This window comes from Apodemus sylvaticus, chromosome 15, assembly GCF_947179515.1.
Source record: "Apodemus sylvaticus chromosome 15, mApoSyl1.1, whole genome shotgun sequence".
In the NCBI taxonomy this organism is placed as follows: domain Eukaryota; kingdom Metazoa; phylum Chordata; class Mammalia; order Rodentia; family Muridae; genus Apodemus; species Apodemus sylvaticus.
Window position 1 is genome coordinate 64366505 of NC_067486.1, and position 27718 is coordinate 64394222.

General features: G+C 41.8%; 1 non-coding gene and 1 pseudogene across 1 annotated transcript; one reads left to right on the plus strand and one right to left on the minus strand.

Annotated features, from left to right (window-relative positions):
- Window positions 1-7015: 7015 nt before the first annotated feature.
- LOC127666450 (U6 spliceosomal RNA) lies at window positions 7016-7120 on the plus strand. Its single transcript, XR_007973643.1, has one exon. It is a non-coding gene; the product is annotated as a U6 spliceosomal RNA (small nuclear RNA).
- An 83-nt stretch (window positions 7121-7203) lies between these two features.
- LOC127665650 (stefin-2-like) lies at window positions 7204-27233 on the minus strand (annotated as a pseudogene).
- Between the last annotated feature and the right edge of the window lie 485 nt (window positions 27234-27718).

Sequence of the window (27718 nt, forward strand, 5' to 3'; positions counted from 1 at the left end):
TGGCCTTCTTGCCAAACACTGTGAACTTGATGACAAGGTTGTTGCATCACCCACTGGGAAGAACCAGATAGTAAGGGACTAGTCACCTGTGCAGCCAAACATAAGCATCAAGCAAACAGGACCAGGAGCAACTGAGTCACAGTTTCAGCAGATGCACTTGTCTGGGGTGAACTTTTATTGTTCTTGTGACAGTTCCTCTGAAATCTCTTCTTCAGGAACCTCAACTGCTGGATCATCTTTCTCCTGGCAGGCTTAACAGGGGAGTGGTATAACCACAACCTAATCCCTTCCACCTTAACAGCCATAGGTGTTGTCAGGATTGCAGTGTGAGGTCCTTTCAAGGGAGGTTCCAGAGTCTTGTGATTATGTCTCTTAATCTAGACTTTGTCACCTGGTTCAAAGCAATGGGGGTTAGAGGGAGAAACAGACTCATAGCCTGATGGATAGCTGGCCAAAGTATTTTCTGGACATTTAGAGGACTTGTAAGGATTTTAAAAACTTGTATTGGTTATATCCAGCTAAGATATCAGTCTGGAGGTTAGGCAGCATGGGAGGGACCTCTCATATAGGATCTCAAAGTGGGTGAGACATAAAGTATAGGGGATGTTTTTAGCACTATATAAGGCATAAGGTAGGAGAGATGCCCAGTCACCACTAGTTTTAAGGATTAATTTTGTCAAGGCCTCCTGTAGGGTCTGATTTATCCTATTTGTCCTGAACTTTGGGGTCTACATGTGCAATGTAATTTTCAATTGGTCCCCAGAACCTATGTTAGAGATTTAGTTATCTGAGAGATGAACACTGGTCCATTGTTAGACCCAAGCAGAGTAGGCAAACTATACCTGGTATGATGCCTTCCAGAAGCTTCTTTGCCACTACATTGGCAGTCTCCTCTTTTGTAGGGTGGGTTCCCACATACACTGAATATGTAGCCATAAATGCTAGGAAATATTTGTATCCATATGTTCCTGGTTTTATTTCTGTGTAATCTATTTTTCAATTAGTCCCTGGCCATTCACTCCTGATTCTGGTTCCTGGAGCAGTTCCTTGATTGGGGCCTGAGGAGTTCACATCCTGGCAGGTGGCGCCATCTGAGGTTATCTAATCAACCAAGTGACCTAAGTCAAATATTTTGTACCTTGTCTCTCACAGAAATTCATTACGTTTTTGGTGACCAGGTGTGAAACTTGGTGAATCTGATGGATGGATTGTCTAGCAAACACCTTAGGTATGATGATGCAGCCTTCAGAGTTCATCAAGCATCTGTCTCATCTGTAAACTCCTTGACATTTCACCTGATGTTGTCTTTAGCAATATATTCATAGATGACTGGGAGTGCAGAGGGTGGCAAAGCTACCAGGATGTCTGTAATGGAAGCTTGGGCGGCCTCCCTTTCAGCTTTATCAGCTAGTCTGTTCCCTCGGGCTAGTTCTCATGTCCCTTTCTGGTGCCCAGGGCAATGAATTATGGCCACTTTGAGAAGAAACCATAATGCCTCCAGTATAGTAAGTATTTGCTTTTCAAATTTTTGATGTTTTCCTTTCTGCAGTCAATAATCCCATCTCTTGTCAGTGTAAATGTTAGCTATGGCTCCTTCTGTCAGTTTTAAAGCCTGGGTTAGAGCCTTTAGTTTGGCTTTTTGGTCTGGAGTTCCCAGCAGCAAAGCAGTTGCCCAAACAACAGACTCGAGATCCATTATCGCCACCCAAACATACATGATTTTAGCTGCTGCTCCCATCCATTAAGAAGATATGATCTGCCTCTAGCCAGGGTATGTCTGTCAAGTCTGGCCTGATGTTCTGGGCATGCCCCAGAACTATAGAGCAATCATGTTGCACATCTCAGGATGGGTCAGATAGCAGGGTGGCTGGCTTTAGGGCAGATGTTGAATCCTATCTTACGTGTGGGGTATTCAAAAGCAGAACCTGAAAGTGTACCAGTCTGCTCTTATACAGCCACTGGCTGGGTGGATTCTTGAGGGTCCCCTCAATAGCATGGGGTGTGGTGATAAAAAGTTCCTACCCAGTGGTTATTTTGTCAGCATTCATGACTAGGAAGGTGGTGGTAGCTATGATCCAGAGGCAGGCTGGCCATCCTTGGGCCACCGGGTTCATCTTCTTAGATAAAAAATATCACAGGTCTTTTCCATGGTCCCAGACTTTGGGTGAGCATCCCCTTTGTTATCTCCTTTCTTTTGTCTATTTGTAGCTAGAATGGTTGAAGAACGTCCAGGAGGGTGAAGGCCTCTAATGACAGTCTTTTTAGAGTCTTAAAGCCATGTCTATCTCAGGGGTCCATTTAATTTTGTCTTCTTAGCCCCTGGTGATCTCACATAACAGTTTGGCTATCTAAAGTGAACCCTGGCACCCAAAGTCTAGAGAACCTGGCAGATTCCAGAAATGTCAGTACTTGTCTTTGGGTTGATGGAACTGGGATGTGGTACTGGCTGGTTTTGTGTGTCAACTTGACACAGGCTGAAGTTATCACAGAGAAAAAAGCTTCAGTTGGGGAAGTGCCTCCATGATATCCAGCTGTGGGGCATTTTCTCAATTAGTGATCAAGGTGGGAGGGCCCCTTGTGGGTGATACCATCTCTGGGCTGGTATTCTTGGGTTCTATAAGAGGGCAGTCTGAGCAAGCCAGGGGAAGCAAGCCAGTAAGAAACATCCCCCATGGCTTCTGCATCAGCTCCTGCTTTCTGTTCCAGTCCTGACTTCCTTTGGTGATCAACAGCAATGTGGAATTGTAAGCTGAATAAACCCTTTCCTCCTCAACTTGCTTCTTGGTCATAATCTTTGTACAAGAATAAAAACCCTGACTAAGACAGATATTAAGGATGTTTTGTTTCTGGGAGTCTGACAGCATGCCTTGGCCTACTCTTGAATATATATTCCACATAGGTGACCTCAAGTTGACAAAGCTAAGCCTTCTTAGTAAACAGTTGATAGTCAAGTTGACTAGCATCTATCGCAGGTCTCATATGGCCTCCTGGCATATCTCCAAGTCAAAACCCACAATCAGGATGTCATCTCTACATTGTAGCTGTTATTTGGCAGTGGGCCAGCCAGTACTCCCCCCAAGTCCTCCTGTAATGTCTCCTCAAAGATGTTGGGTGAGTTCTTCAATCCTTGAGGCAGGTATGTCCAAGTCAGTTGTCTCTTGAAGTCTCTCTTCAAGTCTTACCACTCAAGGGGAAATTGAGGCTGGCTTTTGGGTGACAGAGGCAGGCCACAAAGCTATTTAGCTGCTGAAATTTCCAATGGATGTCAGGAGCAACTTGGTTAACAAAAGCCATGTTGACTGATATTCTCTGGCTTCAAGATCAAAAACAGTGAAAGTCCTACAGGCCCACACTCAAGACAAAAAATAAATAAATAAACTCTTTCTAAATATTCCCTGGGGCTCTCATTTTTTTTCCTGCATCATCTGACTCACCTTAGATAAATTTGCAGACTGTCTGGCAGCCTCTTGAAGGCTTCCCATCAAAATCTAGCTGTAGATCCAGAGCTTCTCCTTACTGTACTTATTCAGCATTGTTAAAATTCTAGGTAGGTCAAGTCAAAGGAAAGATTGTATCAATATCAACCTGAACTCCAGTGGGCATGAACTGTCTCCCCTGAGCATCTGGGGGTCCAGAAGGGTAAGGACCTAGTAGAGTTGGTCCTCTGGGAAGTACAACACAGAGTGTGAAGTGGACTCCAAATAGAATCAGTGATGCTCCTCCCTCTGAGCTGGCTGGGCAGAGGCAGTAGGAGCAGAAGCAAGAGCAGGAACATAAGGAAAGGAATAGAGATCCTACTCAGGAGCAGAAAGGAGGAGCAAGGCAAGGGTCTGAGGCTCACTGTCCTTTAGATGAAGAAGGGTGGGGAGTGGTGAGGCCTGTACCAAAAAAGGACTCATCCAAACAGGGGGCTTCTCGACCAGGTATTGTCTTATGGTGATATCTGGCACTTGGTCTGGGTAGCTCCAGGCCTCATAAACTAAACATTCAACCTGTAAATGATGGGAAGATGGAAAGTGACCTCCTCAAGCCATATCTGGACTATTTACTTCTGCAAAAGATGGTTAGTTTGCAGGGAAGAACAACCAGAAACTGAGTCTTCTATGGCTTGGCAAGTCCTTAAAATGGTTCAAGACCAGGTCCAGTGGGGTGCTTTTATCCTGTCCTATCCTGGGAATCAAATAAAAATTTATGTGAGAAGACAAAAAGCACAAACAGAATAGACACAGACAGACACAGAAGGACATTGCTGGGAAAAAAACAAAACAAAACAAAATAAAAAGGCTTTCTCCGACAGTCTTACTTGCTGCCAATGGGAGGCCCATAGACTCACAGCCGTTCAGAATTCGATAAGAACTCCAGCTCCACTGCCCTTGGCAAGTGGATAAACTTCGTGTCTGCTTTGTCCTTCTCAGACTCCAGATTAAATATGAAACATAAACACAGAGATGAACAAGACAAAAGACCACTGGCGTCTGCACTTACCAATCAGAAAATACTCCACTATTTGGGTCAGGGGATCTCTAGCAAATCCCTGATGAGCCCCCAAATGTAAGGGTCAATGATTTGCTGAGGAATGATACTCCAGATTCAAATACTATGTAAAAGCAAAGAGTCCTTTCTTTTATAGAAGTCTAGCATGTTGGGGTCTCCCATTATCAAGCTAGAAAGACACAGAAGTGAGCTCACAGGCCTGACTTAAAGCACATTAGGAGAATTCCAGGGTAGATGACCTCTCCCTTAAACTGTTGAGTCAAAAGCTAGAGACTGTTTAGAACCTTACCTGTACAGAGCCATATTGGGGCAGTCATGCACTTGGTCAGAGTTTGACTTTGGTCAAGGTTAACTTCTCCCAGATAGCCACGATCCTGCTCCACCTAGGGCAGAGTGCTCGAAGTAAAGGTTAAGTTCATTGTTCCTCCAGGTCTAGGAATTCCTGAATTAAGCAGGTGACCCACCCAGCTGCCAGAGCAGTCAAGACGAGGACCTCCAAGAGAAGCTAGACAACTTCCACCGGAACTCAGCCTGGAGTCTGGGGGGAAGGGTTTGCCCAAACTGTTAAAAGGTCTGGCGCCATTAAAGTTTCTGGCTTTGATCAGTGAATATTGTCTTAGCCATACTTCTTTTCGCCCCTCTTCCCCATTTATCCCTCAGCTTCTGTTCCAGAAACCCACTTCGTAATAGCTGCAGGCAGCTATGGAACCCAACACTTACCTATAGCTGAGCTATACCTTCTTAGCTCAGCATGGAGGCTAGAAACTGTTTTTTGGGGGAAGTCTGGAAACGATTGCTGAGGAAGTCTTGAAACTGTTGTTGACCTATTCTCCTTGTCTCAGGCCAGGTGGCTAGGCAGCTTCAGATGGCAGGGCAGTTTTTGACTAAATGCCTGAAGCATGGGGTTTTCTTTTTTTGGGAGGGTGGGGGGGTAGGCTTCGAGACAGGCTTTCTCTGTGTAGCCCTCTCTGTCCTGGAACTCACTCTGCAGACCAGGCTGGCCTCAAACTCAGAAATCTGCCTGCCTCTACCACCCAAGTGCTGGGATTAAATGCATGCACCAAAACTGCCCAGCTAGTATGGGGTTTTCTTGTTTTGTTTTGTTTTGTTTTGTTTTGTTTTGTTTTGTTTTGTTTTAATAACTAACTTACCTGGGCTTGCCTGAACTTGTCCAGTGCTTAGGCATAGTCTCCTGAACTGACAATTTGAAGCTTGTGATGGAATTAGTCTAGTCTTCTCAGTCTATATATAATCTTGTACTCAAAGGGCTGAGGCAGGAAGATTATGAGTTAGACTGAATTGAAGACCAATCTGGGCTACACATAGCAGCCATCTATCTCAAACAAACATACAAATAGCAAACCAAACATATTATACAAAAACATTAATTACATATGTATTCATAGAATATGTTAAAAAAAATAAAGAGGTATAAAATGACATTATATTAAAGGATATTTAAGGTTGTTCATAGAAAAAAGGCAGTTACAAATGATCAAAGGAATGATCGCATGTGTGTGCATCCACAGATACGTAGTGCCTAGAACTGGCAAATCCAGACAAAAGGAGGTAGTGGCTGCTTAGCAGTAAGGGGTGAGGAGAGAGGGAGGAAGATAGAGGACCGATAGCGCTCCCTTGCGTGTGGAAAGGAAAAGGTTGTGAAATGACATGGTGAGGTTTGTATGCACTTGTGAATATACTAAAAGTCCCTGAAGAGAACACTTGAAATATCTGAGCTACATTGTATTTATGGCATGTAAGTTGTTCAATAAAAGTATTCAATGGATCAGTGGAAAAGGGCATTTGTCACTAAGCCTAATTAGCATTGTACCCACGTGGCAGAAATGACACTGATTTCCTCAAGTTATCTTCTGACCACAACTGGGCTGTGGTACGGGCATGCGTGCGTGTGTGTGTGTGTGTGTGTGTGTGTGTGTGTGTGTGTGTGTGTGTATACACACACACACACACAATTAAATGGAATAATAATTTAAAAAGAAGACAGAACTAAATGGAATACATGACTCTGGACTTAACCTCTGTGATAAAGGTCATTATTGCAACAACATGAGAAGCTTGAGTAGCACCTAGGACTAGATGTCAGTGTGCTACCAGTGTTCATTTCCTGCTCTTGATTGTTGATTTTTGGCTGTGCAGGAGAACGTCCTTGTGGAACTCTACTATTGTGTACTTTGCAGAGCACCAGAAAGTATTTGTGGGTGATGGGAAATCACTGCAACTGACTCTCAAGTACAAGGGAAACATGTAAGGGGATGGGGGAATGGCAGCTTCCTTATGATTGTTTCAAAACATGACTTTTAAAATACAAATGTAATTTTCAAATATGAAAGCAAAGATCACATGCTGGGTTCCAGACAATCGAAGGGATCAAGGAGTGTGCTTCCTGACAGCCACCAATGCACCTGCAGTGAGGATGGGGTGGTAAGATCCTTTATCCAAATGCAACTGAGCTCTAGTTTTCCAATTTTTTGTGAAGTTTCTACTCTGAACCAAGAACACTGTGCCCTCTTTGGCAGCACATATATGAAAAATTGGAATGATACAGGGATTAGCATGGCCCTTGCCCAATGATGACATGCAAATTTATGAAACAGTCAATATTAAAAATAATTGTCTAGGAAGTAAAGGTCAACACAATACTGAGTAATGATGGAGGAAAGCAGTTATTTTAAGAATGCTTCTTTATTGATGGCCACATCTCGTTACAATGACAGGGATGAGAGCACATTGGACTTTAGAAGTAGGACAACTCATCTTTCTTGGTTCTGTTAGCCTGGTAATCATGAAGTTCCAAATCATTTTCTCTGCAAATACCACTGAAGACTCTTAGGTAGAGGTAACAACCACAACCTACATCCATCTGAAAGACATAAAAGAAGAAAGAAAGAAAGAAGAAAAGAAAGGAAAGAAGGAAGGAAGAAAGGAAGGAAGGATTATTCTCCTGAATCTCAATAGTATGACAGATCTTTCTTCTTGTCAAGACTTGAAGTGCCAAGCTTTGCTGAAACACGCTCTGGCCCGAGGCAGCACCTGTGAACTGAACTTTCATCCATCCTTCTGCTAAGAGAAAGCGAAGCTAACAGTATGGCAGAAAACATATTTCCTAGATGTACTTTTAATACCTTTTAGAAAATGATTTTATTTAATTTATTAATATAAATGTCTTTGCCTATTGTATTTAAATACATCACTTGTATGCAGTGTCTGAAGACCTCAGAAGACAGTGTTAATTCCCAATAAACTGGAGTTTGAATAGTTGTGAGCTGCCATGTGGGTGCTGAGAACCAAATCTGCGTCTTCTGCAAGAATAGCCAGCATTCCTACCCATTAAACCATTTCTCCATCTAGATTTAATCTATTGTATTTTTCATTAAAATCTTGACACAGATTACATTCCAGAGTTACATTTTATTTCCATGATGCCTGGGACAGGAACAGAGGGCAGCCTGTGGGTTTGGTGATTCTATTTTCCGACTTCTAAGTTGGGAGAAAAAAATGGCACATAGTTTGATAAGGGAAAACAAACTCAGATTGGCTTTGGAAAATGTGGACTATATGGTCCCCATATCTTTACTGTGTTACAACCTAGTTTGTGAATGCACACCAGGCTGTCTCTTTGTAATGTAAAAATAAAGAAGCTTAGGTTCTAACAGGGTAACACTCCCAGAGGTTTGGGGCCTGATAAGGTGTGACCTTATCTGGATAAAGTCATCCAGATAAGAGCTGCCAATTTTATCTTTATGGGTACAATAGTAGTTTTTTGTTCTACAGTAGACATTGTGTTCTGATATCTGTTAGGATTCTGTCTAAGCTCCACCCCACAATTACCTGGCAACAGCCAAGTATGCCCTACCCCACAGTTGCCTGGCAACAGTCTGGTAGGCCTGGCCCACTATAAAAGGGGTTGCTTGCTCTTCCTCTCTCTCTCTCTCTTATCACTCTTGCCTCAGCACTCTCACCTCTCACCTCTCTGCCCTCTTGGGTTCTCCTCCCCTCCCCCCTCTCTCTATTTGGTAGAGAGCCTCCACTTCTCTACTCTCTCCCTCTCTCTGCCTCTCTCTGCCTCCACTATCCCATTAACTCCCATCCTCTGCCCTGAATAAACTCTATTCTACACCATGTCTCTGTGTGTCTGGTCCCTCAGGGGAAGGGATGCCTGGGCTTGGGCCCACTGGGGCATCCTCTTCCCCCACAGCACAATATACCATTCTCTAAACTCTTTCTTTTTTTATGAACCCAACAATATCCCTTCCTACTTTAATCTTCAAATGCTACTAACCAAAGTTTACCATTACATATGTCACTCTGATAAGCATCATACAAAAAGTGTGTGTACATGACACATGGTCCTGTGCTTGTGTGTGTGTGTGTGTGTGTGTGTGTGTGTGTGTGAGTGTGTGTGTGTGTGTGTGATCACACTGACTTCATAACATGGGTCTGAAGAAAGATTTCTGTATTTTACAAGGTAAAACAAGGTCAATATCCTGTCATCTAATGAATTTGAGGGACTTCCAAATGCAAGTGTCCTAATTAAAGACCCAGGAAACAATCTCATCAGAGCATGAGTCTAACCTTAATGAAGTAATTTAGTCCTTGGACAACTTGAACTTTATACTCAACAGCTTCAAATTTTTCATATTTCTCATTGGTTTTTTTCTTCAAGCAGTGGTTTGACCTTATGAGGAGAAAATAAGAGATGTTAAGACTGTGTTGACTCATCTTACCTGAATCACAAATCTGAAAACTTCATCCTGCTAAGAGTCTTCAGAGATGCTAATGAACTGCTGAAGCCTCTAGCCTCTAATTTCAGAATTTGGAAGACTGAGGCAGGAGAATATCATTCAAGAGCAGGTTTGGCTATTTAGAAAGTTCCAGACTAGTTGGGGCTACTCATTAAAACCTACCTCAAAAATTAAAGTGCACACACAAAAACAGACAGACACACACAAAGAGACACACACACATAAAAACAAGGCAAAAAACAATATAGTTATGATTTGCAATGAAGTGCCCAAATAGGTATATCTATGTTTCATCAGTAAATACAAAGTATTTGACAGGTACAAAGGACACATAGTGGAGACTATGTGGGACTCTTCTTTTCTGGGACTCTTCAGATCATCTAAGGATACAATAACTCCCTCTGGCCAGATACTGTGTGGGGACCCAACAGACCATAATCTTGGAGTAGACTGAATTTCCTGACATAGCAAGAACTTTCTGCGGTATCTGCCCTGTGGTATTCTTTGAAGGGGAATTAATACTGTGATTGAGAAAATGCTTCCTAAAAATACACATTTTACTGCCTGCCTCTCTGCCTCCTAACACTTTACTGGGAATTCTCCCCTCAGGCTGTTTCCCACAAAACAAGACCGATGAGTAACATCTGGGAGCTGAGCCACCACCCCTGTACCTGTACACCTAACAGTAAAGGGATTGGCAGCAGTGCCTAAAGTCCTTTTTGGTCTTTTGTGATCTAATGTCCTTTGTGATCATGAAACAGTGCTTAATTGAGTTTAATTATAACATTCACTAGATATCTTGATTTCCTCTAGACTGTTAATTTGGGGAAAACAGAGGCCATTTCTTTCAGCTCTCTCTGTAGCTTCTACAGTTTGTAGCCAGATGTTAAAATCCTGGGAGAGACTCAGGAAATGCCCTTATGAGCTGGTTGTTGGCTATTAGTCTTGAATAGCGACTTAAGCTGAGGGCCTGGCTTCCACAGAGAAGGCAAGGTTGCTGCATTCCCTCCCCTCATACCTGCAGGGCTCCCCAGTATGCCGAGGATGTGCAGTAAATCCTCAGGTTAGTTTCTTATCTGGGTGACTCTTAAGCATTTTGAGTCTTAGTTTCTTCTTCTAAACATAGGATGGAATGCATCCTTGCCTGCCTGGGGGCTTTGAAGATCAACTGAGAGGTGGGAGAGAAATCAAGGATTTTAAAACAGCAAAGCTCCTTCAAGGGTAAGGTAACCTTTTTGATATCTATGTCTCCTGCTTGTCTGAAGATGCAAGAAAACATTTCTAAATAAATTTTAAATTTGAAGATGTGGTCGACAGATGGTGTCATTAGCAAGATAAGTCCTTCCAGTAGCTTCCTAACTTAAAATTTATGTGATCAGAGTATGTGTTATGTATGTATGAAATCCTCAAAGAACGAATGAGAATATCGTGTTCAAAAAGTATCCTAGCCAGCAGAATGACACACTCGGTAGTCCTTGTTACTTGAAAGGCTAGAGGAAAAAGGATTACCTGAACACTTGAAAAATAACAAGACCTTCATTTCAAAAGAACAGTTATTCTAGATAACCAGATGATCAACTATTAAAAATCATGAAAATCTGCTGTAGCTCTTTATTTCAAATAACTGTATGTTTCTGTCTATCCCCATACAGTCATGGATCATAGAATATCTCTGTGGAATTTTTATTTCAGTCAACATAGATATCAACTGTGCCTCATCTGTGCTTATTTGTTTTGAAACACTTTTTCTGCATTGTATTCTGGTTAGTTCTCTTAGCTCTTTCTTCTTACAGGTGAAATGGCAAACTTTTCCGTGGCATCCCATTTTAAGGCCCTATCTCCCCCAAGCCTTCTAGGATGCCACATGTCTGGCCCTACAGGAAAGTGAAATCATGGGTAGGAATTCCCACACTCCCAGAGACCTTGGAATAAATGAGGACACGCAGGCCTGTCTAGCCCTCTTTAGTCAGATGAGTATTTTATCTAGAGTGACAGGTGACTCGTGTGCACATTTAACATTCCCAATACCAACTTGATGTGAAGATTCTAATAAAGGTATAAAGATTTAATATTCTTCAAAAATAAAGTGCTCCAAGATATTTATTGAAATAAAGCCATAAGTGAGAACTATTTAGCCCTAAATATTTAGTCATTAATTTGAGGACTGTGACCCCTAGAATGTTCAGTGCCCTAAACTTGAAGGCTCCCACCTGTTCTACTCACATAAAATCTGATGGTGCCTAGCATGGTGGCACATGTATATAATACTAGCACTTGAGAAGTTGAGGCAACAAGAGTGACTTGGGTTTGAGGCTAGCCTAGGTTTCTTGCAGAATAGATCATCTAGCAAGTCTACATGTGAAACAAACAAACACACAACAAACTACACTGATCTTGTCCTCCAGTATGATTTGGTTTCAAAGAGGAAAACAATGTGATGTTAGAAAATAAAGTAACAGATTAGATTGCAAACCTACCTCTATAATTTGCATGCCTTTCCCTTTTGTAAAACACGTAACATTATACATTTTTATTATTTACATGATAGTTAAGCAACATGTATTAACCTGATGGAAACATTGAGTTCTATTTTGACTGTGATTGTTTGGAATCAGCTCAGGATTCCTTAATAACCTTAGATGCCTTCACACATCAGCTTCAACTAGTGGGATTGGAAAATTCCATTGGTAATTAGAGTTCCTGGGATCAGACATGGGAGGTGCAGAGACCATCCAACATGAATTCACTTTCAGGCACTGGGGAAACTGAGGCTGCAGTAAAGAGTGTAGCTTAGATTACTTTATTCTTGGGATGTTAAAATCACTCTGGCTTAATGTTCCCCTTTTAGATGTATCAAAGTCTGAACAAAATCCACATATTTCTCATTTCTGTGATATCCCATACTTTTACCAAAGTGTGAGAATATGAATCAAATTATGAAAGTTTGGCTTGGGATCAAGCTTTTTCCTGAAGCACATTGACTCACCTTGTTAGCAATCTCCTGGATTTCTGGTGTGGCAGGTCTGGACTCTGACAAGCCTCCCTTTACTTGAAGGTGTCTGGATCCATTGCTGGGCAGGGTGATAAGAAGAAATGATCCTGCAAGTACAGAGACTCAGAGTTTTAAAGGTATCTGTAAACTCCTCCTCTATGATATATTATTTCCACCATATCTGAGGAACTAGAGAAATGAGTGTAGCCTTAGGCAGGTCTTACTGCATCCCTGAGAGGAAATGCTGAGTGGAGTTGGGGTGGGGGGAATGAGTGTGTGCAAGAGAGCAAGCATGTATGCTCAGGACCAAGGTGTGGTGAGCATGGTTCCTCCCTGCAATCTCTGTGCCAATAATGTCATCATGTTGTGTCATACGAGGAAGGACATACATAACCTGAGTTTCTAAATATGGTAAACCTCAAAGAATTTTTTTAAAAAGAATATTAAGATCCTATTGCACAGGATCCACCCAACTTTATAAAAATAATAAAACTGTCATTGGTGGATTTTCCCTTGTAGTTTTAAAAAATGATTGTCCCCAAACATGAAGAATAACATGGCAAACACCTTCATTTTTTTCTGTTGCTGTTGATTCTCTTGGGGTTATCTTGTTGCTGTTTTGTTTTGTTTTTTTAGGTAGGGGTTTCTCTGTTTAACAGGCCCTGGCTGTCCTATATCCTCTATATCAGACTGGTCTCAAACTCGCAGAGTTCTACCTTCCTGTGCTGGGATTAAAGACATGGGCCACCATGCCAGGTGATTATCTATTTTTAGAAGGTCTTGCATGTAGCCCAGGCTGTCCTGGAACTCACTCTATAGCCCAGTGTACAGAGCCATATTGGGGCAGTCATGCACATGGTTTGAGTTTGACATTGGTCAAGGACAATCCCTGGCTTGAATCTGACTTTAAGACATAATAGGGAAGTAGGTTAAAGCAGGAATTTTTATCCTTGGGTGGAGTGCTAAGAGTATACTTGACTATGGTCAAGGTTAACTTCTCCCAGATAGCCAGGATCCTGCTCCACCTAGAGTGGAGTGCTCGCAGTAAAGGTTAAGTTCATTGTTCCTCCAGGTCTAGGAATTCCTGAATTAAGCAGGTAACCCACCCAGCTTGCCAGAGCAGTCAAGACAAGGACCTCCAAGAGAAGCTAGACAACTTCCACCGGAACTCAGCCCGGAGTCTGGGGGGAAGGGTCTAGCGCCGTTAAAGTTTCCGGCTTTGATCAGTGAATATTGTCTTGGCCCTTCTTTTCGCCCCTTCCCTATCCATCCCTCAGCTTATGTTCCAGCAACCCACTTCGTAATAGCTGCAGGCAGCTATGGAATCCAACAGCCCAGGCTGTCCTAGAACTCATTATGAACCTTGAACTTCTGACTCTTCTGCCTCCACCTGCAGAGAACTGGGATTACAGGAATGGCCTTGAACGTCTGATACTTTCTGCCTCTGCTTCCCAAGTGATGGGATTATAGTCAATAGTCAACGTATAAGATAATATCCCAATCCTTTAGAAAGTAGGTCTTCTCTTTAGAAGAATTGCTGAGTGTCAAGAGGGGAGTGCTAGGGATAACAAAGAATTGAGCACAGCAAAGAGACAGAGGTCTACTGCTCACCTATCCCTGTCCACTGGAGTGATTCCACCAGAGAAAGGGAATTCCACCAGAGAACTGATGTCTATTATTTCATTGTATTCTTCTATATTTTAAACAATCCTAGAAATCAAGATAAACATGAAATACACATACCTACAACATCCAAAATCCTTTACCCAGAGGGCAGAGACTTTGTCTTTTAAAAATAAAAACAAACAACAACAACAGTAACAAAAAAAAAAAAAAAAAAAAAAAAAAAAAAAAAAAAAAACCTCCTAAATCACCTTTCTTTAGATTATAGAACCCAGTGTCTGGCAATCACCTTTCTTTAGATTACAGAACCCAGTGTCTGGCAATCTTTGTATAACATCAAAATCTTAGGCTTCTTCTTTTAATCCTGTACATGAACTGACATAATCTCACTCTGTCAGCTTTATAGATTTCTATGAGGTTTGACTTACAGAAAAGAAATATAGCCTTCGAAAGAGGTAACAGGGAACTTGGCTTTAGAGGCCTCTATGGAACATTCTAAGTGAGATGCAGAGTTTTGTATCCAAGATCTTTCTAATAAAATCCTGTCAAGTTGACAGGATTTACCAACATGTTGCTCAACCAGGGTTCTAATAATTGATTTCATTGGAGACGGAACTTTTCCATTATGTTGTGCATGCAGGCTTTCCTTGTACTCCTCATGTAGTGCATCTTGATCTTGAATTGTTGTAACTCAACAGACCCCTTAGGGTCTGAGCTCAGGCGCACAACCCCTCAGCACACAGCTTGAGGAAAGATTGATGCAAGAGTATGAGGATTATTGTTCCACAAATGTGGGGTCACTCATCCTCGCAGGAAGAGTTCACCCCGAACACAGAAAGCAGACATCCACGTGCCCATGTATGTAGGGTTGCTCAGCCACACAGGCAGAATCAACCCCAAACAAAGAAAGTATACATCTTTTATACCCTATTTGCAAGGGGGATAGATTACTATGAGTAATATATTTTTAAACTTATAGGTCAAGAGAGATTTTTACAATAAGATTGTTGACAGTTTGTGGCCTTCCCTGGGACCCAGTAGCAGGAGGGTCAGGAGGGTTATTCGGGGAACTGTTACTTTTATTTTGTCTTGTCTTGGTCAGAACAGTCAGAATAGCTTGGTCACTTTGTAGTTAAAATTTTGTTTATGCTCTCAGAAAACTTTGCTCTTCAGCTACCAGCGAAGGTCAGGAGCCTGTCAGCATCTCAGCCAGGCTGGTCTCTGTATTTCTTAAAGGGGAAGCCACAGATTAAGCTTTCAGCAGCTCATCACAGAGAGGCACTGTCACTGGGAAGGAACCTTGTTCTCCACAAAATTCATGAATCTGTTTCTCAAGTCCTCTTGAAATGTCTCTCAAATTCTGGGATTGTGGCCTACAGCAGCCACAGAGAACAGAGTGATTGGAAGGAACGCTGGGGATGTGTAGGAAGAACAGCGAGAAAGGAACGAGACCAAGACAAATGGTTCTGATCAAAGCCCCAAAATTTTAATGAATAAGTGAGAATTTAAAGGGGGGCGGGAGAAACCCTTCCCCCAAAATGCCAGGGTCTGGTCAGGAAAATCAGTTCAGATGCTCAGTGGGTAGCAGGATCCACTGCTCAGTGGGTAACCAGCTCAGTGCAGGAAGCTGCAGATCCAGGAAAGACTGAAAGAATAGAAAATACAGCCTAAACTCCAGCCTTCTAAGGAGCCCCAAACACTTCACAGTCCAAAGCCCGCTCTTTGTGCTCTTTGTTAGAAACTAGGTAAAAGGTCACAATCCAGAGACCGCCCTTTGTTCAGAGCTAGGCAAAAAGGCCTTGAATAGGTGATCCTGGCTCCACAAGGTAACTGGAAATGAGCTAAGCTTATCTTGCTTCTGTAAAATGCTTACGCCATTACCCCTATACAGGAGTTCACGCAGCTATAGACTCCAAGAAAATAGGAAACTAATTGGTCCACTGAGTGCGGGCTCCTATAATTTAAACTGATTGGCCTAAAAACTATGGAGTGGTACAAATCAATTGGCTCGCATTTCTCAGGCGCTCCATGCTAAGAAATGATTGGTTTGTGATTCGCGGGCTTTGTTGTAAACTTATAAAAGCTGTCTCAATTCAGCACTCGGGGTCCACAGTTCTCTACCCCTGTGCGGTGTATGACTGTGGAACCCAGAATCCTGGAATAAAGAAATCCTCATGTTATTGCATCAAGACTGTTTCTCGTGAGTGGTTTGGGTGTCGCCTTCTGAGGCATGGGGTGTTGGGGTGCCCTGGGTTTTGGGGGGTCTTACAAAACTATAGACGTCACCTAGGTCAGAAAGCACCCCCCTAGGTGGGCAACTATGGCAAACACTGAGGTCTGAATTTCCTGATCAATGGCTGGGGAAAGGGCACAATTCTTCTCTTGCTATTTTTTAAAAATTAACTGGATTGGGGCATAAGCTTTACTTATGCTCCATAGTCCTGTCTAGGTATTACGGTGGCTGGCAGCCTCACCTGACTTAGGTCAGAGTCTATGTTCTCTCTTACCTCTCCAGGAAGACATGTGTAGCTTGTGTTTATTTGCACAAACATGGCCTTTTAGTGTTTATTATGAACAAACACATCCTCTAGGTACATGCTTCTGTCTTAGGTGGAAGAGAAATCATAGGTCCTCAGTTGCCTGTCTCTGGTTGTAGGCCTTCATTGCACACCTTTTCCCTATTCAGACCAATACCACAATTATGCACTTAATGTATTTCTTCATAGCAATGAAAAACTGCCATGATGAGTCACTAAACTCTGCTGAGCTTTCCTGTGTGAAGACAACCAACCTGCTTAAAATACAAAGTCAAAAGTTAAGAGCAAACAGATTAAAGTTGTCTGCAGATGTCTCAAAGCATCCAATTTAGTTGCAAATTAGCAACTATCAGACACAAAGCCTTGCCTCCCAGTGTGGGGAGGTGGCTTTGAGAATCAACAGAAAAACTCAGGTAAGCACTAGGTAAGCTGGCTGATAAAGATGTTTAGCCATCTTCATAACTGGAGTCATACTTATTAGAAGACTCAGGGTCTGTGTCCACTTGACAAACCAATCTTTCAGGCAGTCTTTGGGCTCTGTCTTCTTTTTGTGAAAAAACACAAACAGAACCTCTCACACATATTAAAATGGGGTCTGGACCATTCCAGCTATTATTTAGGGGGTCCTGCCATTTAACCGCGGCATATGAGCTAGAAGTGACTGGATGCCAATGGCAATCTGCTATAGGATGACCTTTATCGTCATTTTGTAAAAAATTTAAAACAAATGCTACAAAAGCAAGATGTGCTTTTGGTGATCTTGGAGGGTATAATTCCCCCTTTTTAGTTTTTAAAAGTCAATTTTTTAGAGTATGATATGCACACTTAACAATTTCTTGTTTCATTGGGTTATAGGTAATTTCAGTTTTATCTTTAATATCATATTTTTTATAAAATGATATAAAGCTGTCAGTATAAGCTGGCCCATTATCTGTCTTAATGACTTTAGGTAATCTCATAGCATTAAAGGCCTGTTAACAATGATCAGTTACATTTGTAGAGGCTTCTCTTGTATGTATAGCAGCAAAAAGGAATCTTGAATGAGTATCAATATAAACATGTATATATTTTAATTTTTTAAATTTTGTGTAATGAGTTGTATCTATTTGTCAAATATGATCGGGCCTTGTAGATTTACCCCTAAATGAGGAACTGGAGATAATGTAAGGCAGTTAGGGCATTGTTTTACAATCATTTTTGCCTATTCCTTTGTGGTCTTATGTCAGAGCCTTAAGGTATGGCTAGAAAGATGAAACTTATTATGTATAGCCAGTGCAACAGGATCTGAAACTAAGGCCTCTCCTATTAGAGCTCTGTCAATGTAATCATTGTCTGTAGCTAAAAGCCTAGGAAGACCAGAATGAGCTTGTATATGACCAATATTAAAAGGATTTTTTCAAGCAAGAATGATGGTTTATAATCGTGAAAACAAAGATCCTGTTTGCATATTAAAATTAAATGTACCACAAGTTTACAACAGAGGAACAGATTCGGCCACATATAGGCTATCAGTAAAAAAAAAATTAAAAGTATCATTTATAGATTGAAAAACATTTAGTACTATTGTCAGTTTTGTTAACTAAGCTTAGAACCCAGGAATATCTACGACTACCTGTTGATTATTTATGAGATATCTGCCTGGTCCTTTAGAGGAACTGTCAGTAAAAAATCAAAAGAGCATTATGTAGTGACTGTAAAGATATCATATTAGGAAATAAAACCTTATGTACATTTAAAATTTTTATCAACCTAATGATTATCTATAGTTATTTTAAATGCCAGGGTCTGGTCAAGAAAATTGGTTCAGCTGTTCAGTGGGTAACTGGCTCAATACAGGAAGCTACAGATCTGGAAGAAAAATATACTTCACCTAGATCTGAAAGTTCCACCCTAGGTGGGCAACTGTGGCAAACACTGAGGTCTAAATTTCCTGCTCAAGGGCTGAGGAGAAGACACATGGGATTCTATGCATGTGTCTCTGTGCCAAGAGCTAACATCTTCCAACTTTAAATGGCTTATTCCTATAACTTTCTTTGGTGATGTTCACATTCACAAAATGAGGGATTGAAGATGTAGCTCAGTGATGAAGCTCTTTGCCAGCTTGCTCAAGACACTACAATGAATGCCTAGTATGACCAAAGAAATATTCTTTCTGAAGGCAAATCATAGAACACTTCACTTGAAGACATACAACCTAGAAATCTTGTTCAAAATTTCCTCTGCCCTTTTGTATAGGTCTTGACCCTAAGTAGGATGTTTAACCAGTCTTGCCTGGCCGTAGGTCATAAAATCTTCATTCTAGCATGGATTCTGCCCAGTACCATAGAGATAGACCTCCTCACAGACAACCAAGAATCTGAACAGACTAGGTTGCTGGTTCTCCTACCCAGTCTTTCACCAAGAGGTCATAAACAACCCTGCAGTTTTTTATGACATTTGCAGTTAGCTATCCATTTTGGGTCAAGCAAAAGCATTAAAAATAGGCAGCTGTTCTTGGACATTTGAGACTCCATTTCCGAAGTGTCCTGTGTCATTTAAAACTTTGATTATGTAAACCTGCTCCACTTTTTTTGTCTGCACTGTCTGTTGTCATACAAGTGTGAACCTTGGAATAAACAGGGTAAGTATTATCTTCCTACTTGCCCCTACATGACCTTCATTATAATGATTCATTCTTCACTGAGTCAAAGATTTGACTTTATTGGACAATATCCTTCTTTGACACACATTTTTAATTTTTTTCTTTTTTTATGACAGTATTGCACTGAGTAGTTCTGGTTACTGTGGAACTCACTAAGTAGATCAGGATATCCTTGATCCTGATCTCCATATGCCTTTGCTTTTAAAGTGCTGAGATAAAAGGTCAGGGCCCCCCACACCTGGCTGACAACCTCTGAATGCCAGCATCAATATCTCTGTAGTTTTCCAATCTCAGGAACCAGGCAGACACTTGATTCTTAGCTCTTAGCCTCTCAGATGTGATTCAGTGAGGTTGCAGTTTTAATAAAGTTGACTAAGCAAAGCCTTTACCATATATATTTGAGTCTCACTTGTTCTTTTCCCCTTGAGAACTCCAACTGATATACTGTCCTTGCTGGAATTTCCTCCTACCTGGTTGAGGACACTGGCAGCCATTGAGCTAACTGCACAATACAGAAGCACGAGGGTCCTACTTTAACTACTCATTTCCAAATATGATCCATCTGACAAAACTGACATTTCTAGTTACAAATAATCATGAACCCTTTGATCTCTTCATGGTCATTAGGGTGTCCATTTGAAAACACATTTGAAACCTGGATGAGGTTATACCTCTGGATCATTCACCTCTGATTTTTCTCACTGATTTACGAAGAGAGAGACAGTGAGAGAGAGAGAGAGAGAGAGAGAGAGAGAGAGAGAGAGAGAGAGAGAGAGAGAGAGAGAGAGAATACAAAATCCAATATTATGCCTTGATGATCAGCCTTTGCATAACCTCATCTCAATGTAGTTTCCCAGTTGGTACATGCTAGTTGCACACCTCATTCAATTCTAATGAGACATGTCAAGCTCTTCTCCGATCAGAGTCTCTGCACTTCACATTGCAACATAGAAACCCTTCTTCTTGGGTTCTTATGTATCATGTCATTACAAATGTTGAATATATAAAGGGATGGAAAAATTAACTTGCTTAATTTAATTATTCCACGCTGTATTCCGAACCTGAAAATCTCTTTCTACTTCATAAATTGTTGGGATGACCCACAAATACTGTATTTATTAGCTAGGAAAAGCTGTGCCCCTTTTGCTCTACTATGTTCATAGTAGCCTTATTCATAATAGCCACAAACTGGAAGTAACTGTAAATCAAAGAATGAATACAGAAGAAGTGGTTCATTTGGACCATAAAATAATATTCAGCTATTAAGAACAAGGATATCATGAATTTTGCAGATAAATGGATGGAATTAGAAAATACCATTCTGAGTTAGGTAAACCAGACCCAAAAAGCCATGCAGGGAATGTACTCACTGATAAGTGGATGTTAGCAAAAAAGTACATAATACCCAGGATTCGCATAATAGACCCAAAGAAGGTAAACAAGAAGGAAGGCCAGAAGGAGGATATTTAAATCCAACTTAGATGGTGAAACATATTAGTCATGGGAGGCACAAGAAGGGAAAGATCTTGGTGGGAGAAGGAAGAGTAAGGGGAAAGGGAAGATAGAATCATATATGGAGAGAGATAAGAGCAAGGTACAAAGGGTGAGGAGAATGAATACAAATGTGCAGCTTCTGGAGTTGGAGGATAGGAGTTGGGGGTTGGGGTTTAGGGTGAGGGTTGAGGGTGGAGGTGGTGGTAAAACAATCTCTAGGAAGTCCCAGAGTCCTGGTATGAGGCCAGCAGGCTCCCAGGACTCAGTGCAGGTAACCTTCACCAAAATTCCAAACTGATATGATACCTGAAGAAACTACCTCCACTAGCCAGACAGGACCCCCAGTGTAGGGATGGGGACACCACCTCACCTACAAAATTTTTGCCCAAAATGCTCCTGTCTAAAAGAAATACAAAGACAAAAATAGAGCAAACATTGAGGGAATAACCAACCAGTGACTGGCGCAACTTGAGATCTATTCTATGGGCAGTCCCTGACACTATTACTGATGCTATTTTGTACTTACTGACAGGAGCCTAGCATGGCTGCTCTCTCAGAGGCTTTGCCCACCAGCTGACTGAGACAGGTACAGATACAAATAGGCAAACATGGGACAGAGGTTGAGGACCACTATGAAAGAGTTGGGAGAAGGATTGAAAGAACTAAAGGGGATGACAACCCCACAGAAAGACCAACAGTGTCAACTAATGCAGACCCCTGGTAGCTCCCAGAAACTGAGCCGCAACCAAAAAGCATACAAAGACTGGTCCAAGACCCCAGGTACATATGTAGCAGAGGGATGCCTTGTTGAACTCAGTAGGAGTAGATGGCCTCATCCTGTAGAGTTGTGATGAGGAGTCCCCATGGGGGGATCACACTCTCAGAGGTGAAAGGGAAGGAATTTGGCAGAACTCTGTAAGAGGTGACTAAGAAATGGAGGCAACATTTGGGATGCAAATGAATAAGATAATTTATTAATTAATGAAGAATAAAAATAAAAACAAAAAACCCAAACCAAGAAAGAAAGAAAGAAAGAAAGAAAGAAAGAAAGAAAGAGTGTGTCCCTGTGTTTTCAAGTGTTAATTGTATTAAAGCCAACCTAGAAGGATATATAAATGTTCCTCAATTGTTTAAAAATGAAAGGCAAGCTGCAGTGAGGAAGGTCATGTAGCCTGCATAGCCAACCCATTGAGTAAGGAATGTGACTTTTGCATAATAAATGGCTAGCATCTTAAGCTGGGCCAGTAGAATAGGGAAAACTTCTAGTCAGGCAGAAATACTTGCAGATGCAGAGGGAAGAGTGAAAGGAGACTGAATAGAGCTCGGAAGTGTACAATGAGAGATGCAATGGTAGAGAAATTGAATTAAATTAGAAGTTAGCTGAGAGACTGCCCCAGCAAAAGGCCAACAGCCTTGAACTATGCAAATGTTTCCCTGTCTTTATTAAACCTCAAACAGGATCCCAGAATTGACCTGCAATATCAGACATGACAATGTAGGGCATGAGATCCATGCTAAAAATATGAATCATATGCATAGGAGCATGAGGTGAGGCATCACATGGAAACAGAGAAGCTGAAATCCCAGACCTCAGAGTCAGAAATGCATGCTCAGAGTAGACAGTGCACATAGGACAGTTTAGAGAAGCTTACATACTGAAATAAATATTGTGTTTTGAAGCAGTAAACAAGAAATAAATGTTTTGTAAATGTGCATAAATGCTACAAAAGGAAAGAAACTTAGTATTGGCAGTCATAGAAAGAAATTTTAAACATGAAAATGAGGTAAATTCTCTGAAGAAAAGAAAGAATAGGCAAGATTAAAAACTGAAAGTATTTTCTGTGTTAAAAGCATTATAGCAGAGGGAATTGGTATCCTGAATAGTTTCATTTCAATTATCATCATAGAACTATTTACATTGATCACAGTTTTCTCTGTACTCTTTAAGAAACATCAGAGAAAAGAAGATAATCTCCAGGTCCTTCACCTTCAAATTAGTATTAATCTCATTCATTTGGAAACTAGCCAGGCTACAGAAAAACTAGACAACTTTTAAAATTAACCCTACACAGGACTATTAGAACAGCTATATTAATTTTTCCAGCTACTATAAAATAATTACCTCCAGAAGAGTAACCTACAGGATATGATGAATTCAGATGGCAGTCCATAGGGATGCTAGATCTAAACAGATTTAAAGAGATGATTGTAGCCTATAGTGTGCACTCACCACATATGAAACATGTACTAATTAATTAAGCCATGCAAAATCTTGTAATTCCAAAAGATTGGAAAGATTTCATAACAGCTTTCTTAAAAGCTGGCCCTCAACTACAGAGAAGGCTTTGACTATGGAACAACATAATAACACTGGAAGGGTTAATATTCCCAAGGATCAGTTGCTAGGTGAGGGTGAATATGCTGAGTTACAAATGCAGATTCTGTTTGATGATGTCATGTCACCTTAGACCAAAGTCTTACAGTAGCTTTAAATGCTTGGGACAAAGTTGAACAACAGTTAAGACAATCTGAATCATTTACCACAATAACTCAGGACTAAGATGAAAATGTGAGTCATTTTTTCCACAATGGCTAACTTCAACTGTAAATAGATCAATATCAGATCCAGATGCAAGAGCAAGATTAACTGAACCTTTAGCTTTTAAGAACAATAATGCTGAATGCAAAAAGGCTATTAGACTTTTAAAGAACAGATTTACACCTGTTTCTGAATGCACTAATACTACTGTAGATATTGGGTCTCAATGTTCTCAATGCTGCTATGATAGGATAGACAATAGCTAAAAGTATAAGAGCTCAGAACATTCTATTACTGGACTAACCACTCAAGAGTTAAGTAACGTGTTTCAGATCTTATAGGGTGATTCAATATTAAATAGTCTGATAACCACATAAATTATCTAATATCTCTATCAATAAAGACACTGGAGGTATAAACTGAGTTACAATCCTGCTAGCCCAGCAAGTTAACTTTGTTTTCTTCTATGTAAAAGCCTGATCCTGTAACTAAACTGTTATCTGTGTCATCTGTGGAGCTACTCTACCTTTCTCTTGAGTTCCTCCAAACCTAAGAGGGCTCCTTAGCTTAATTTGGTCATATTCAGCTAAGATATCAGACTGCCAGTTAGACAGCATGGGTGGGGGCCTCTCATATAGGATCTCAAAGCGGGTGAGACCTAAAGTATAGGCGGTGTTCTTAGTCCTATATAAGGTATAAGGTAGGAGATGTCTCTCCTCCAGTCAGCACCACTTTCAAGGGTTAACTTGGTCAAGGCCTCCTTTAGAGTCTGATTTAGCCTCTCTATTTGTCCAGAACTTTGGGGTATGTATATACAACACAATTTTCATTTGGTCCCCAGGACCTATGTTAGAGATTTAGTTATCTTAGAGATGAATGCTGGTCCATCGTCAGACCCAAGCAGGGTATGCAAACTATACCTGGGTGTGATGCGTTCTAGAAGGCTTCTTTGCCACTACGTTGGCAGTCTCCTTTTTTGGAGGGTAGGCTTTCACATACACTGAACATGTAGCTATAAAAACTAGGAAATATTTGTATCCATATGTTCCTGGTTTTATTTCTGTATAATCTATTTTTCAATTAGCCCCTGGCCATTCACTCCTGATTCTGGTTCCTGGAGCAGCTCCTTGATTGGGGCCCGAGGAGTTCACAGCCTGGCAGGTGGCGCCATCTGAGGTTATCTAATCAACCAAGTGACCTAAGTCAAATAGTTTGTACCTTGTCTCTCACAGAAATTCTTTAAATTTTCAATGACCAGGTGTGAAGCTTGGTGAATCTGATGGATTCACCATAGCAAACTCCTTAGGTAGGATGATGCAGCCTTCAGAGTTCAGCAAGCATCTGTCTCATCTGTAAACTCCTTGACATTTCACCTGATGTTGTTTTTCTTTAGCAATATATTCATAGATAACTGGGAGTGCAGAAGGTGGCAAAGCTACCAGGATGTCATGATCAAGGTCAAGTGATCTTGAGCTTGAGCAGATTGTCTATCTTCTGTACCATCTGGGGGAGCTCTGAGGAGTGGAGCATCTTCAGGTTTCACATGGAAAGAAGCATACACTTAGGCCGCAGTACTGTTCACCTTGAGGCCTGTGGGAGTAGCTAGCAGCACCAGGAAGGGTCCCTTCCATCAGGGTTCTGACGACTGTTCCCTGAAGCCTTCTTGCATAGATCCAGTCACCAGTCTAGAATCAGTGAGGAGTCTCTGGCATCCCTGGAGCATTTAAGGCAGACAGTTTGGACCAAATCTCATGTTATGGGATACCTCCTGGGAGGGCCCAGTGGACACCAAAGGAGTTGGGGGTACCAAAGAGGATCTCAAAAGGGGTCAGGTTAAAATGGCAGGGATTATTCTGGGCTCAGAACAGGGCCAAGGGGAGGGGCACGACACAGCCTGAGCCAGTCTCCAAGGTCAATTTAGTTAAGGTCTCTCCTCAGGTTTTGTTTATTTTCTCTACCTGCCCTGAGCTCTAGGGACAGTATGCCCAATAATGCTTCCAATTAGTCCCCAATATCTCTGTCAATCCCTGACTTACCTTAAGACACAAAAGCAGGACTATTGTCCGATCCAATTACCTTGGGCACTCTGAAACTCAGGAAAATTTCTTCTAATATCTTCTTTAGCTATCATGGCAGCTCTTTCCTGCTTGGTGGGGAAAGCCCCAACCCATCCAGAGAAAGGATCCACAAACAACAAAGGTATTTGTAACCACATTTTCCTGCATTAACTTTTATAAAATCTCTCAATATACTCTAGGCCATTCTCCCCTAGGTCTTTTGCCTAGTTTACTCTTGGCTGCATACACATTCACTTGCTGGCACATCTTACACTATTTGACTATCACTCTGGCCCAAAACCTGAGTCTTATAAATATGTACTTTAGGTCCCTTAACTGTTTGGACAAGTTTTTTATCCCCTAAATGATTCCATCTGTGCATTTGGCCTAGTAAGTCTTTTGCTTACTTTCTGGGGGAGTTCTTGTGTGTGCCTTCTCTTGGTAATAGTTGGTAGGGTGGCAAGCAATCTGAGTCTTTTTTCTTCAGTATATTCTAAGTGCGGCCATCCCTTAGTCCAGTCCATTTCCCAGTGGCTGTCTCTTGCAGCCCATATATAACCAGGATAAGTTCCTGCATAACCACTTCTGGAGCCACTTACCTGATCTGCCTGGTAATTGCCCACTGAGTCTCTTCCCTTCTGATGTCTTGGGCAGTGAACAATACTCACAATTGCTAGTTTTATTAGGGCTTCTAAGAGGTCCAAGATTTTCTGTTTGTATCCTCTAATGTGAGCAGTCCTCTTGGCATATATCCCTGTGGATGGACTGCGGCAAAGGCATACCTGCTATCTGTGTTAATGCTATCTGTGTTAATATTCTTACTGGCTCCAAGTTCCAAGGTCTTGGTGAGGGCAATTAGCTCCACTTTCTGCATTGACATGCCAGGGGGTAGAGGTTCTTCCCAGATGACATTTGTGCCATCCACCACAGCAGCACCTGCTTGTCTGACCTTCATGGAGAAAACTGTTCCCGTCTGTAAACCAGGTAGCTCCCGCTTTTGGCAGGGGTCAGTCAGAGAGGTCTTTCCTTTTAGGCCAGTTAGCTGTGGTCTGTTGGGCAGAAGGTGTATCTGGGCCCCCATCTTGAAGAGTGTGTCTCACCCCAACAGTGGGTAGAGACAGTCTGGGGCGACCCTAAATAAATGGGCTACCCATCCCATCCCTGGTCCACTGTTCTTCGAATAGTCCATGAATACATTTCAGTGCCAATGGCTTCTTGGACCCAAGATCTTTTCTTGGAAACTGGGCCTTTGACTTGGAGAACCGAGTGTTGAGTCCCTATGTCCATCAGGAATGGTTTCTCTTCCACTCTCAGAGTTACCCTGTGTTCAGGGAGGGGGTCTGAACTGCATCTCTCCTAATCACTCTCTTCACCCAAGGCTAATACTGTTGCCATTTAGGGGCGCTTTTCCCAAGGCCTGGGACTTCTGGTCCTGGCTACTGTTTGTTAGAGCACTCTCAGGCCCAGTGGCCTCTCTCCTTGCCACTGGTCCTTTTCAAGGGGTTTTCATTCTCTTTCTCTGGTTGAAGTCTCTCTTCTCTGCTTTTCCTAACTACTGTAGCCAGGACTCTCTGTAGATTCCTTCCCTGTTGCTTTTTTTTTTCTTTCTTTTTCTCTGTTCCCTCTCTTCCTCTGTCTCCCTGTAATGAGAGACTTTCTCAGCAACCTGTACTAAATCCATCAGTGGCTTATTCTTTCTTTTTCTCTGATCCTTCTCCTTTTCTGTCTCCCTGTCTCAGGAAACTGCACCAAATCGCTCAATAGCTTATTCTTTCTCTCTAGCCTCTGAAGCTTTTTCCTGATATCTCTACTAGCCTGGTCTATAAAAGTCACAGTAGCTTTATACTGGGGTCATAGGGTGTATATTGGCAGAATGCCTCTATGATCCACTCTAGAAAGGCTATGGTCCCTGTTTAACCTCACATACCTTGGTCAAATTTGTGGGTTGCCATGGCCCCCTTGAGACCTGCTAATGGAGTCTGGTGATGGACCTTCAGGTGCCCCTTACCTTTTGCTATTTTAAAGTCCCAGTCAGGTCTACTCAGGAAAAGCCCTCTGTTCATGACAGCCTGGTCAATCGATGATGCCCCCATGTCTAAGGGAGTATTCTTTTTGGCTTCCTGTATTATAAATAAAGCAGTCTCAAAGAGATTAATCAGTTTCTTGGAAAATATGCCCTTAGTGAGAGAGCCACCAGCACTGGCAGCTGGTGGGGCCATGGGGGCAAGGGTAGGGAGATACAGGGAAGGTCTTGGAGCAACAAGTCCGCTGCTGAAGGGCCTTGGAGGATCAATTTCTTCTCAGGTCCGGATCTCTCCACTCTCACTTCCTTCTTCCTGAAGGCCAGAACCTGTGAGTTGGGTCTCGGAAAAGAAAGGCTTTTGTCTATGGGGGGCGGGGGGGGGGGGGGGGGGAGGTGGGTCCTTCAATAGATTCTTCTAGGTAACTATAAAGACTTTCTCTTCTACTGCTTTGATCACCTGCAAGTCAAAGGTCCCTACGGGTAGGTCACTCAGAGAAGCAGAGAGTAACTAACCTGCTTTTCAGTTGGTCTAATGTCCAAACAATGTTGTCAGTC